A 13,556-nucleotide genomic window follows, 5' to 3' on the forward strand; every position below is an offset into this window, starting at 1 on the left:
TGTTAGTTTGTAATTACCGCAGTAACAATGTATCTGCAAAGAGTGCAGTATGTTGAATTGCCATATTGTTGCAGTATGTAAAACTAACTTGTGCAGATGAAAGGATGTGCCTTACCAGCTGAAATGAACTCATGATTTGTAGAGTTAATTTTGCTAGCATTACATGAGTTGGCCTGTCATCTGTAAGACTTGAAAGAAATGGAATGCTAAAGAAATGACATGTTTCTGTGCCCAGTCCGGTATCTTTAGGCATTTGGTGCCAACACTTAAAAGTATTACTCAGTAATTAGTTGAAATACAGCTCCGGGACATTCATCTGAAAAGTGAAAGTCCAGGCATGTGTGAAGATGTTTCTAACTCATTTCTGAAGAAGGTGAATTGAAGTTTGTAATAAATGTTCAATCCTTGCTGAGTTAGATGGTACCGCTTATTAAAATGTCATACAGGGAAGCAGATAGTATTTTATATGCACTCAATACATTTAGGGTTACAAGCATGGGTTCTGATACCCTAATAAATTTATGACCTGAAGGATATTTTTAAAATTTTTTCCTCAGTCTTTGCAACAAACACCATTCCACAACAGTGAGCAATGTAAGGAGTTCCACGTACAAATGCAGTTGAAGTGATACGTACGTTTTGTGTCCTACAGCCTTGTCGAGCTTCAGTGCAAATGAGTGACATGGGGGAATTAGTGAAGAGTAGAGGGTCTGAATGCACACGTTGGGAAGAATGGTGCCATCAGACCCAGCTGCCTTCTCAGAGGAGAGCTGCCTTGCAGCCCTGATGGCCCCACAGCTTTAGATGGGTAGAGCCTGGGAGCAGCCAGATTAGTTGTCATCTGTGTAGCTGTGCTGTGAGATCTCTGTCCACGAGCACACCTATCTGGACTCTTTGGGTCCATGCAAGCAGATTTTCGTTAGCACATTGCACGCGTGTCCGTGCAGGTGGTGTCTGTGCAAACACGCATTTTGTCTCATCACACATGCACGTGCCCTGTTCCCAGGGTTTCAAGACATAAGGAATAACTGTGGCTTGTTGCTTGTTTCAGCAATTCATAAGCATACCTGATCCTCAGTGGTGGGCCCAGATCTCCCTAATGAGGCCAGTGATGACAGATCCACATGTGAATGGGAGCAAGCTGCAGAACTGAGTGCCTCATCCCATCCTGGGGCCAGTTAAGAGCCGTGAGATTGACAGGATGCAAAGGTGTTCAGTGCCACCGTGCACATTTAGGGCTGTGGCTCCTGCAGAGCTCCTTGGTGCTCTGCTGGATGTGCTGCAGGTGTCCATCCTGGGGTCCTGTGTAGGGGGTGAGAAGGACAGTATATTTTTCCAGGTTACAAATCTGACTTCTGCTACTGTGTGTGCAGTAGCCTTTTGTTCTGTGCCACCCTCGTCTGCCAGGTTGTTTGCACTGCACTGCCCTTTGAAACGTCCATTTTGTGCATTACTATGCTCCTCCCAAACCCAAGCACGGGCTGGGCTCGTTTACACTGCACGCAATGTGCAGCAGAGGATCCCACCCGTGCACACGAACTCTGCAGTGTCGTGCATGCTCAATTAAAAAGCAGTAATAAAACTCCTCAAACATAAAAACACCCAGCAAAAATGCGTGCACATAAGCGGCAGGACTCAAAGGAACGACCGCCGTCTTGGAGAACGGCGCACGCGCAGCACAGTGAGTTCCTGCGCGTGCGCACCAAGAGGGAAAGCTGCGGGTGGGGCTGCTCGCTGCCTCCACCTGCTGGCTGACAGGAGTCGCTGCAGCTCCCCGGGGAAAGGCTGCACGCGCGCAGTGCCCGATGATGCTGATTCGGGAGAGTCGTGCTGCGCACGCGCAGTGCCTCGGGACCGCCGCGCACGCGCCGAGGCTTCTTCCGCTCGCTGCCGCCGCCTCGTGCTCTAACAAACGTCCCGTGCCGCAGCCAGGGCCTCACGCCTTCCCTGAGTGCCGCCGCCTCGTGCTCTAACAAACGTCCCGTGCCGCAGCCAGGGCCTCACGCCTTCCCTGAGTGCCGCCGCCTCGTGCTTGTCCTGTCCTTGTGAGGCCACAGTGCCCAGAGGGCAAATCGCACAGCTGTGGTGCTACTGCCGCCAGGCATTCTTGGTCTCCTGTTGCTTCTGGGGCCTGGATTGCCTCCAGTCAGCAAGGATTGTTCCCAAACGTCATCCCCTGGCTCTGGAACTCGATGAAGTTGTGTTCCTTGAAGTCCAGGTGCTGCTTATTGGTGCTGTGTGCCTTTGCCTGCTGTGAGCAGCTTTGTGTTGCAGTTCAGTGGTTTCTATACCAGAAACCCCTGTAGTGAGCAATCAAAAGGGAGGTGTGAAAGCTGGCATCCTTTGACTTCCACAGTGGGCTTAATTTTTTTTTTTTTTTCTCCTTCAGGACAGGAAAAACCATTTAAGTGGGCCCCGTGATGTCAGAAGCTTTGGTGTTTGAGCAGCCAAAGCCAAGAGGCTCTTGCCCCGGAGGTCTGCAGTGGAGGGCCCTGGTCCTGCCCACGCTGTGGGGTAAATCAGAGGGATGCAGGGTTCCTCTTTTCCTCTCTGCTGGGATTAACTGCCTAGGGAATGCCATTTCTGACAGCCCAGAAGAGGGCAGAGGTGAAGAGGCAAATGCCAGAATTCCCTGGGGATGATGGGGTTGTGGTGTTCAGCTGTGCCCAGAGGGGCAGGTTTGGTGTTTTTTGTGCATCTAAGGACTGGTCTGGGGGTTCAGGAGCCCAGGGAGCTGAGCTCTTGGTGTATTCCCAGCTCTCCCAGGGGTGACAGCTGGTGCAGGGCTGGGTGACAGCCTCTGGTTGGGCTGGGAGCAGGCACAGGCCCCAGCACAGACACGGGTGGGGTTTGGGAGCAATGGGAGGAAAATGAGGAGTGGTGCTGGGCGAAGTGATTGACCTGTGCTTGTGTAAGTGCAGCCAGGCAGGGTGCTGTCATCTGGGTAAAACTCCACCTCTCCTGGGTATTCAGGGGTCCAAGGTCACAGGGACTCTTATATCTATGTGTCTGTCTGGGTGCCTCTCTGTGCCTATTTATGTATGTCAAAGAAAACTGCCTGTACTTGTGACTGGGATCACTCTGAGAAGTTCTTTCCTTGCTGTCCTTCACAGGAGGCTAGTACTTGAGAAGCACTTATGGAGCACTTTCGCTGCTCAAGAAATTCTAGGAAGAACAAGCTGCCTAGCTGCTCATTTCAGAGGCCAGAGATACTCTCTGGCAGTGGCACAAGAGGAGGACAACAAACAGGACAATACCTTCAGTTGATGATTTTCAGGTAGACCTTAGAGCTGAAATAGAAAATGGGATGATTGTGTTGTTGGAAATTTCCATTTGAGATGTACGATTCATAGCAAATTCCCTTGGGGCCCACAAGTGGAGTGAAACAGTGCTGAGATTAAGGCTGGCAAATTTGCCTCTGTTTTGAAGTCTTTGCACTTTTTATCAAACAGTTTCATTATGATGGTCTGAAGAAAACACTATATAGTAGAGCTTTCTTACCTTCCCTTTTAAGTCCTCTAGAGTGAGGACAAACTGAATTGTATCTTAGATTCAGCTTTTTTATATACTTTGCTGTTAAAAAGATCAAATACAGATTTCCAGGACTATAAATCAGCACAACTCCCCAGCAGCCAGTGGTGACATAAATCAAGTAGCAGAGAGGAGATGTGGGAGAAATGTTCCCCAACAGTTGTGAAGTTTAGGCAGGCAGCACAATTCTGTAATATGGATGTTCTCGTGTTTGTTTTTTGTTTTTTTTTTTTTTGTCCCCTGTATTTTGTACTGCTCTTCCAGTGTAGGGCAGTACCCTTCAAGGGCAAAATAACAAAACAGTCATTATTACTTCATCTTCTGAAACCAGGCCTGCATCTCTTTCATATACTTTGGACTGACTGTTAAGGTGCAGCAGTCTGTGGGCTGAAAGAGGGAGGGTGTTGGAATTGGGAAGAGGGGATTTTACTCCTTGGTGTTCAGCTGTCTGCAGTTAGGAAGAGGAGAAGCGATTATGAGCAATTCCAGTGCTTGGCCAGTACCCAAAGCCCATCCATCTCCCCGGGTTTTGGCTTGAAAGGCAGGTGTCTGCTAGGTAAGGCAGGAGCCTCCCTTGGAATGGAGAATGTAAACCTCTTCCCTCCAAATTATAATTTTGAAATTAAGGGGCTCTCCGGCAAAGATACGAGGCTAGGAATAACAGTTCTTTGCTAGTATGTATAACAGGGCAAACAAGCCACAGCTATGGCATTAACAACAAACAGAACCAGGAACCCCGTGACAGCTTTCTCGGCTGAGACGGGAAGGGATGGAGGAGAGGCTTTGCTTCACAAACCTTGGAGCAGTCGATCCCCGTGCCCCTGCAGGACTCTTGAGGAGCACCAAGCTGGAACGGCAGGAACGAGCAAAAATTCCAGGCTGGTGGATGAGATGTATCAGAAGCTCCGTGGTGGTAGCTGGAACTGCGGGACATCCCAGCAGGGCAGTGCGGAGCTACAGCGTAGAGAAACCCAGAGCAGTGCCGAAGAAGCAGTGGGGGTGAGACAGCAGCGGCCCGGTTCCCAGCAGGGCAGGGAGAGGCAAGCTCAGGATTCCTGGGCACACAAGCAGATGGTGATAAGTTCCTCTTCTAGTGAGGTAGGGAGTTTGTTAAGGTCCCAACCTAACGGCTGTTCTTATGAGCAAAGGCTTACTTACAGAAAGGAAGAGGCAGTACAGGACTGGACTCCAGTGGTGGCAGTGAATTCTCCCCGCAGTAAGCAACAGCTTGACCGTCTTCCTTCTGAGAGCGAGAGGGAACAGCTACCCCCAGCCCCGTCTTTTACCTGTCCCCAAAATTCGCACTATCTTCCCTCTCAGAGAGAAACTCCCAGAGAAAAAGAAGTGTAGCCAGATGCTACACTGCTCTCCTGACCTTGGCCACTTTTTCAGTTTTTCTTAAGTACTTCTCAGTACCCAGTAGTTAGTTTCCTAGCAACTTATGGGAAAAAATTCTATAGACAAAAAAGAGAGAAATGTAACCCCCAACACCCTGGGAACCACAGTGTGTTAGATTCCAGCAGCTGGAGTATTTGTTCTTTCAGCAAAACTCTGCACTTTCTGTGGGAGCATCCAGCAGAATTCCTCACCCAGCAGAATTCTGCAATTCTGCTGGGTGAGGAAATGACAGAAGATTCTTTCTGCAGGATCTTGTGGGAAGTTCCATCTTCTCTTTCTGTGCAAATGAACTTGGTCCAGTCTTCCATGCAGGAAGATGCAGGGGCCAGGGAAGAGCTGTCACCAGGTGTGCCCAGTGCTTCTCATGCTGTTGTTTCTTTCAAAGGAGAGTCTCAAATTAGTGGATCCCACCACTCCCAGCATGTGCTTGGCACAAATGTAAGCATTTTACCATCTGCTCAGAATGGCAGTTTTCTCTCTTCTCTCTCTGAGTCCTGCAGTCCTGAAATGAAGCACCTTTCCTACAACCAGCATGGAACACACATGCAGCTCCAGTCATCTTTCTCCTAGGGAAGCAGGTGATAAATAAAATTATTTCCTTACTCCATCCTTTGTGGCTAATAAATTTAGGAGACAAGAGAGAAAACAGGAATCGATCCCAGATGCTGCTGTTGAGATGGGTATATGATCTACCTGTATATAGATATATGCGTATCTATCTATATCTGTGTAGTGATAATAATGGGAGTTTTTATGATACGTTGCTTTACTGTCTTCTATTTTTAATAAAGTGCGATTTTAAGTTATTAGGTATAACATTTTATTCTGCTTATTGGCTAAAGTAACATTTTCTTGTATTTTATTGGTATCAAGTCATGTTAATCATTAATTGGTAAGAGTTTATAATGAATTATTAAGGTGTGAATATTGTTCATTAAGGTACGTCTTTTTTTTACTGTAGGTATTTTCATGTGTTCGTATGGGTTTTTATGTTAATGATTTTGGGTTTTTGTGTTATGAATATATTAGTATTTTATTAGGGTTTTTTTGGTTAGTTTACTTGTTTGGTGTGTAGATCACTCCTGTTAAGTATGTTTATCTATATATGTTTTAAAATGTAAGTTATAAATCTACTTGTTAAGGATTTTTGTAGAGTTCTATGTAAAAATTTAAATCGGTAGGGGAGATAAAAAGCAGTAATTATTAATAAGATGAGTATTTTAGTTTTTAATAATGATTTAAGTTATTCAGCGATGTTTTAATTTTTGAAAATATTATTTAGTTATTTTTTATGTGTGATTGATTAATTTTTTAAAAAAAAATTAGTAATGTTTTTGTAAATTGATTTCTTGTGATTTCATCAATTTATATATTTTTAAAAATGTTTTCTATTTATGATTGTGTGTGAATAATAAAAAATGAACAGTTGTTTTATTTTGTAAGGTAGTATGTTTAAAGATGTTCATATTTGGCAGTAATTTATTTAACGTTATACATGTGTTATTGTTTGATTTGGTTGGTTAATAAGTAAGTTCATTTGATGTGCTTCAAGTGTGAGTTGTAGTTATTTTAGGTGTTAAAAGAGATGTAGAACTAATAGAATTAGGTTGTTAAAAGGTTGTACTATTTTGATCCTGAGAAGTAAATTTGTGTTGGAGTGATTGGGTATTTTTAGGTGGGTGTTCTTTTTTTGGGTTTTTTTTTTTTTTTTTTTTTTTTTTTTTTTTTTTTTTTGTTTTGGGTTTTTTTTTTTTTTTTTTGTTTTGGTTTGGTTTGTTTTTTTTTTTATATGTATTATTGTTATGTTTGGTCTTAGTGGGTTAATTGTTTTAAATTGTAGGTTTGCTGTTTTGAGGTAACTTCTTTGTGGTTTGGTGTGGTTTGGGGGTTGTTTTGTAACTAAATATTGTACAAGTATTTGTTTGTAATGATTTGAGTAATTTTACTTTTGGTGGTTTACCTGTAATTTGGGGTATGAGTGTATAAATGTTATTTGAAGAGTTTATGTTACGTGTAAGTTTTTTGATTTGCAATTTAGTGTTTGTAAAGGATAAGGTTAGTTGTGAGGAGGTATACAAACGAGCTACGTAGAAAAGAGATTTTTCGGGTTGGTGACTGATAAACAGAGCGTATTTGGACGTGGGGTTTTAGTTAGTGTTACTTGTTTGTTCTGTTTTGGTTGTGGAACTATTTCTTTCGGGGTTGGGTTTTTTTGTTTTTTTTTTCTTTGGTGTGTTTTAAATAAGGCTTGACACAGTGAGTAGGACTCTTGTGTGATTTTTTTTTTTTTTTTTTTTTTTTTTTTAAATTGTGGAAACATAAGTATAACGTGTTCTGTAGGTTATGAAATTGACGGGACTACATTATTGGCTACTTACTAAACCTTGTAGTTGTGAGTAGGTTTTTGTAACTCTGATTTTGAAATCCAAGAAGAAAACTGAGGAGACGAAGGAGGTAGAGAAGTTATCTCCTTCTAGGACAGAAAGGGTTTAGAGCAGAAACTGCTGGGTCTAATGTGGCGCGGGGGTTTCCGTGCGCCGGCCGGGCCGGGCGCGGGGCTCGGCGGCAGGAGAGCGGCGAGCTGTGCGCGTGCGCGGGAGGCGCGCTGCCGCGGGGAGCCGAGCGGAGCCGAGCGGAGGTGAATGGAGCCGAGCGGAGCCGAGCCGAGTCGAGCGGAGCCGAGCGGAGGTGAATGGAGCCGAGCCGAGGCGAATGGAGGCGAACGGAGCGAGCGGCTCCGAGTTGAGCCGAGCCGAGCTGCGCCGAAGAGGCGAATCCAGCCGAGTCTAGCGGAGAACAGCCCGAGTGTAGGCGAGGAGCCGAGCGGGGCCGAACCGAGCCGAGCTCCGCCGAGCGCAGCATCCCGAGCAGGGCGGGCCGCCGGGGCGGGCTCGGGTGGAGTCGGGGCTCTCTGAGGCTCCCCGTCCTGTCCCGCTCTCTACCCCTCCTTCTTCCTCCCCGTATTCCTCTTCTTTCTCTCTTTCCCCCATTTCCCGCTCTCCCCAAAGCCGACCCCTTTCTCTCCCTTTTCGGCCTCCCCTCTCGTCCCCCCCTCCATCCTTCCTTCCTCCTCCCCGTATTCCTGTTCTTTGTCCGCAGACCCTCTCCCCTCCTCTCCCTCGCAAACCCGACACCCCGCGCCCCCCCCCCCCCCCACTCCTTCCTGCTCTGTCCCTATCCCGCTCCTCCGTTCTATTCCTCTTCTCTCCCTCCTCTGTGCACCGTCCCTCTTCCCCGCTCCCGGCCTTTCCCTTGCCCTCCCGCTTTCCTCCACAGCCCGACCTCCCTCCCTACCCTTTCTCATGCCCTGCTAGCCCTCTTCTCTTCCCGTCGCCCCGTTCCTTCTTTCCCCGCAGCCGCGGGGCCGGGAGCGCCGGAGAATAAAGCCCAGAGGGCCGGAGCCCGGCGCCCCTGGGCCCTTGCGGGAGTCCCCGCACGGGGCCGGAGGCTCTCGGCGGATCCCCCCGTGCCGGTCAAACCCCGCCCGGCCCCGCCGGACCTGCGGCTTTGCCGGCATCGCGCTGAGAGCGGCCCCCGCTCTGTGCCGTGCCGTCCGTGCCGCGTCCCCGCCGTCTCTGCCGCTCCCTCTCTCTGCCCCTCGCCCGTGACAGCGAGGCTGGGCAGGAGCTTCGACCCTTCTGGGGGCTGCCCCCTTTTGTTGTTGCGGCAGAGTCCCTTTCGGGGGGAATGTACATGTGGAAAGGGATGGAAGCAAGTGCTGGGCTGCTGTCCAGGGCAGTTAAGACTCGTTCTGTGCCTTCTTTGGGGGCCAGGAAAAAGGGGTGAAGACTCGGGGCTCTGGTGTCATTTGGGGCACCCTAAGGTCCCTAGGAGAGGGAGGCACGCTGCGGCGGAGGAGCAGGTGCGTGGTGAATGAGGGGGGGTCCTGCCGGGTGCCGTCCCCCCGAGGGACCCAAAGCTGCCCCAAAATGCACAGGGGAGGGGGGTGTGTAGAATACTACTAAATCCTGGCAAATGTTTCGTTTTTATAGGTATTGGTAAAAATAGGAAAGTATTGCTAAATTCATTTGGAAAGAAACCCTCTCTCTATCCACTCATTTGTATCCAGGAATGTAGGAAACTCTGACTGGGCATGGGTAGTAGTTTTGAAAATAATGCCATAACGTTTTGATCTAGGAATGAACCAAGCAAGTGCCCTGAAACCATCAGAACAGCTGCAGGGGCTGAAGGGAATAGAAAGGGCGCTCTGGCACCTTTTGCCTCCATTCTCTGCCAGTCCCCAAAACGTGTCGCAGTCCCGTAAGAGGCGTTTGTCATCCAGACTGCCAAAATGAAGACCTGTAAAATCCTAGCTCTGCCTTTTGTTTAACGTGTTTTTACTTCATATTTATGTCATCACAGAAAGCAAGGAAAGGAGAAATGTGACTGGTTCCCACTATTGCTGTGTGCAGGCATTTTGAAAGGCTGGTGTACTTATGTTCTCTTTTTCCACTCCAAGCTTGACTTTTCCCCTCCTTTTTCGAGGTCTGCTGCTTTGGGTGTCCCAAGGAGGGCTGGGTTCCTCAGCAGGGGTCTTAGGAGCTGGTGCTGATTCTGCTTTTTCTGAAGGTGTATCAAAGTGTGCTTCCAAAATGACTATTTTGTCCACCGGAAAGCTTTCCCTCAATGACCATCAATGCATGTGCGTGTTTTAATCGTCTAATCAGACGGACTAAGAAAAGCCAACACCCCTAGTGGATTTCTGCTTGGTGTGTGTCTGTGAGAAGTGGGCTGTGTGCTGGACAGGGAGAGGCGCTGGCAACAGCGCCAGGTGTGAGCTGTGAGGATGATGAGGGCTCAGAGCAGCCCCAGGTGTGAGCTGTGAGGATGATGAGGGGGCGGCTCCTGCCGGCGGCTGTTTTAGGAGGTTTGCCTCAGCTCACTCTTGCATGGAGCTGTTGGAGAAGAGGAGTTTGGGGGGGGGCTCCCGGCGTTGTCTCATGGAAGGACGGTGAGAGCTTCAGACAGGGTCTGGGGGATCGCTTGGATACCTGGAGCATTGCTCAAAGGAGGTGCCGAGGGACAAACCTTTGTGCCGGGAAACAGCAGCCAAACAGGTGAGACGGTGTGCCTTTGTAGCGGGGACTTTTCTCCTTTCCCTTTTAAATTTCGTTTTGCCAATCCCTCCCCATTGCTCCCCGAAAAAAAAAAAAAAACCCACCAAAAAACGCCAAAACAAAAAAAAAACCAAAAAAAACAAAAACGAAAAAAAAAAACCCCAAACAAACTAGGGTTTATTAAGACAAAAGAAATTCAAAATGAGGGAAGCAACTTCTCTTCCATTATTGCCTGTGTTTGAACTGGGTGGGATTCCCGTGCACTCGTGGTTTTGAGGGTCTTGATTGAAGGAAAACATGCCTTTTCCAGGGTGTTAGGGGTATCCCGGGGTGGCAGCGAATCCCTGTGTTCTATTTCAAATAGAAGGGGAAAAATATTGTTGTTGTATGCTGGGTTTTGACTTGAGGGTAGCCCCCCCCCCCATTTTCATCATCCTGAGGTTTAAATGGAGGGGGTAGTTGGTAGGGGACGTGTTGTCCGTCCTTGTAAAGGGTTTGGATTGCGGTAAAAATCCCCCTTTTACCATCATTTGAGGAAAGTACTTTCTTTTCTGCTCTTATAGGGGCTGAAACTGAAGGGGAGAACACACTTACTTGCCCTTGTTGAAGTGAGGCGAGCACCTGAGTGTGGAGTAAGTTCCGGGGGTTGAATTGAAGGAAGCTGCAGCTCTCGCAGCGTTTGAAGGGTTGGAATCGGGCTGTGCCGCTGCATTGGAGGGCGCTTCTTGTGCCCCTGGCCCGGCAGCCAAGGCTGTGGCGCGGGAGCGGCTGGCGTTGCCTGGGGAGCTGCCGAGGTGGAAGGGGACTTGGGCGCGGCCGGGCTGGCGCGGGACTGCCGGAGCCGCGCCGGAGCGAGGCGTGCGGAGCCGAGGGGAGCTTTGCCGGGCCGGCGGGCGGGAGAGGCGGCGCGGGCGCTGCGCCGGTGCCGGCCGGTGCCGGCCGCTCCGGGCGCGGGGCTCGGGCGCGGCCGGGGCCCCCTGCAGCCCTCAGGAGCCGCCGGAGGAGCCGCTTTCTTACCGGAAGCTGCGTTCCGCCCGGTGCCGGGAGCGCGGCTTTTAATTTTCCAAAGTTCCTTGATGTTGTGACTTTGAGGTGGTTTTTAGGAATTGATTGTATCGTTTTATTTTGTTCGTAATTGATGTATGATAACGGCCATGGTGTACTTCTTGAATGTTATGGTTCTTGTTTCAGGTGCTGATGGCAAGGGTTTTTTGGGATTGAGTTTTGTTGAATATTTTTTGTTGTGGAATTTGCTAGTTTTTTTTGTTTTCATTTTTTTTTTACTATGTAGTAATATTTTTATGCTATAAAAATATAATTAAAACAGTAAAATTTTAAGAGGATCTGTTGTTTAAGGTCTACAAAAGTCTATATGGGTCATACCATGAAGTAGAGGGTAGGTTTATAATTCTGCTGGAGTGGGTTTTATAAGTGTGAGTATGTAGTGTTCGTTTTGATGGGTTTTAGGTACTGTCCTGTAGTTAATCAGTGAGGTATCTATAATATTGGAAATTGCATTATTATTTATAGTATAATAGAGGTTTTATTCATTTAGTTTGTTTGACTGTCGTGTATGTTTTGTTTGTTGTTGCGGAGAATCTGTGAAATACTGATTATGGTAACAGGTTTCTTTGGTGTTCTTGATTGTAGCTGAGCAAGGGGCCACAGTCGGCGACTCTAGGAAACTGCCAGCGGGCGAGGCGGCCTTCCTCGGCACCGGACGTGGATTCTCGTCCCCGGACGTCCGAGAGATAAGTCGAGGGCCGGGACCCTGAGAGGGGATGGAAGCGAGGCGCTGGGAGGGCTTTTGGAGGCAGCTTTGGAGATGGGGGTGGCCCTTTAGGCCACATAAAGGAAAAGCCTCACAGTGCTGAATTGCTCAGGGCAGAGCAGTGCCGGTGCACGGCGTGTCACTTGTCTGTCGTGCCTTCTGTGTCTTTTGCCTTAGTCCTTTGAGGGGCTTATCGGAAGCCCGGGCGTCCATCTTTGCATCTCTCATCTCTGTGTTCCTCGGCCCCGTGCCGATTCCTTCTTACCTTTGGCTCGGGAGCCCGGACAGGCCTTGGAGTAGCATCCGGTCAGATGTCTTTTGAGGTCTTGTTCTGGGCTGTTCTCGACAGCTGTGATTTGTGACAATTGTGACGGCAAGGATGCGTTCTAGCAGATTAGGACTCGTAGCGATGCGGAGATCCGTAGAGCATTCTGACGCTAGGATTCTCGGGCATCCTTCTCTGCCTTGCTTGGAATAGGTCATTCAGTTAGCATCTTGTTCCTGCACTGTTCTCTGCGCCTTAGAGGCTCGCCATCAGTCTCAGCTAGGTCATCTCATTCTGCAGTCTCTGGCTCCCTGAGGGCATTCTTCTCGCTCAGAGCTTTCTCCCCCTGTTGTGTCCCCTTGTTTGTCTTGTTCTGTGTCACGGGTGTCTGGGTATTTGGTCTGGAGCTGCTCTGCCCTGCTGCATAGCGTGGTGTAGGTCTAGAATGGGGCGTGTCCTGGGCCTGGAAATTTGTAATGTGGGGTGTATTTGGACTCTAGATGGGATCTGTAGATTGATGAAGGCTATCTGGAGCTGTTAAGTTATCCTGCAGTGCTCTGACTTTTGTCCTCACGTTCTTTCAGACGCAGCCAGATGGAATCCGTGGCAGAGGGCCCCGTCCCGGGTGAGGGGGCTCCCCCGAGAAGGTCAGTCACCGTTTGTCTTTGCAGGGGGAGTATAAATGGTGCCTCTGTATTACAGCTATTTTCTTTGTTGTTATTTTTAGGAACTAAAGCCGGGTACTAGCGGTCAAGGTAAGTGGGCAAGGTGAGCAGTGAGCGGTGGCAGGCAGCAGTTGTTCTTGCTCCGGTCTCAATTCCCGGTGCAGCTCTTAGGCTCCGTTCTTGTTTGCGTGCTCTAGGCGGTCCGCTCGTATTACGCCGAGACCCCCCTCAGCAACGGGGCCGCAGACCCCCGCTTCGTCACTCTCGTGGGAATTTGGGAAGCAGCGCACGGATCTGTGATGAAGCCTTGATCTTTGACATTTGAAGGTGTCACCCGGGGAGCCTTCAGGAGCGGCCGAGGAGTTGCTGTAAGTCGGGGAGCTAGGGAGGAGGAGCCAGGGTCCACTGGAGTTTCAGCGATGCCACGTCACCTCGTCTCCTCTTCACCCAGGCAGACCCTGCCGCGAGGGCATCGGCCTCCGGGCGCGGCCAGATGAGGCGGACGTTCTTAGGAGAATGGTGAGTAGCAGAATTGTTATTGGTTATTGGCCGCTGTGCAGCTAAGATCCTGCAGTGATGTTTGGTGTTCTTGATTGTAGCTGAGCAAGGGGCCACAGTCGGTGACTCTAGGAAACTGCCAGCGGGCGAGGCGGCCTTCCTCGGCACCGGACGTGGATTCTCGTCCCCGGACGTCCGAGAGATAAGTGGAGGGCCGGGACCCTGAGAGGGGATGGAAGCGAGGCGCTGGGAGGGCTTTTGGAGGCAGCTTTGGAGATGGGGGTGGCCCTTTAGGCCACATAAAGGAAAAGCCTCACAGTGCTGAAGTGCTCAGGGCAGAGCAGTGCCGGTGCACGGTGTGTCACTTGTCT

General features: G+C 49.2%; 2 long non-coding RNA genes across 4 annotated transcripts; one reads left to right on the top strand and one right to left on the bottom strand.

Moving 5' to 3' along the window:
• Window positions 1–1,920: 1,920 nt before the first annotated feature.
• On the top strand, window positions 1,921–3,680 carry LOC128790376 (uncharacterized). Its single transcript, XR_008431727.1, has 3 exons — window positions 1,921–2,218; window positions 2,390–2,514; window positions 3,114–3,680. It is a non-coding gene; the product is annotated as an uncharacterized LOC128790376 (long non-coding RNA).
• A 6,465-nt stretch (window positions 3,681–10,145) lies between these two features.
• On the bottom strand, window positions 10,146–12,064 carry LOC128790883 (uncharacterized). Of its 3 annotated transcripts, XR_008431896.1 has the most exons (3): window positions 11,004–11,083; window positions 10,608–10,772; window positions 10,146–10,337 (listed from the first exon to the last, which is right to left on the bottom strand). It is a non-coding gene; the product is annotated as an uncharacterized LOC128790883 (long non-coding RNA). The 3 variants fall into 3 exon arrangements; XR_008431895.1 differs by lacking the exons at window positions 10,608–10,772; window positions 11,004–11,083 and adding an exon at window positions 12,023–12,064; XR_008431894.1 differs by lacking the exon at window positions 11,004–11,083 and having other exon boundaries at window positions 10,608–10,841.
• Between the last annotated feature and the right edge of the window lie 1,492 nt (window positions 12,065–13,556).

The sequence above is a fragment of the Vidua chalybeata genome, chromosome 7 (genome assembly GCF_026979565.1).
Source record: "Vidua chalybeata isolate OUT-0048 chromosome 7, bVidCha1 merged haplotype, whole genome shotgun sequence".
Lineage (NCBI taxonomy): Eukaryota > Metazoa > Chordata > Aves > Passeriformes > Viduidae > Vidua > Vidua chalybeata.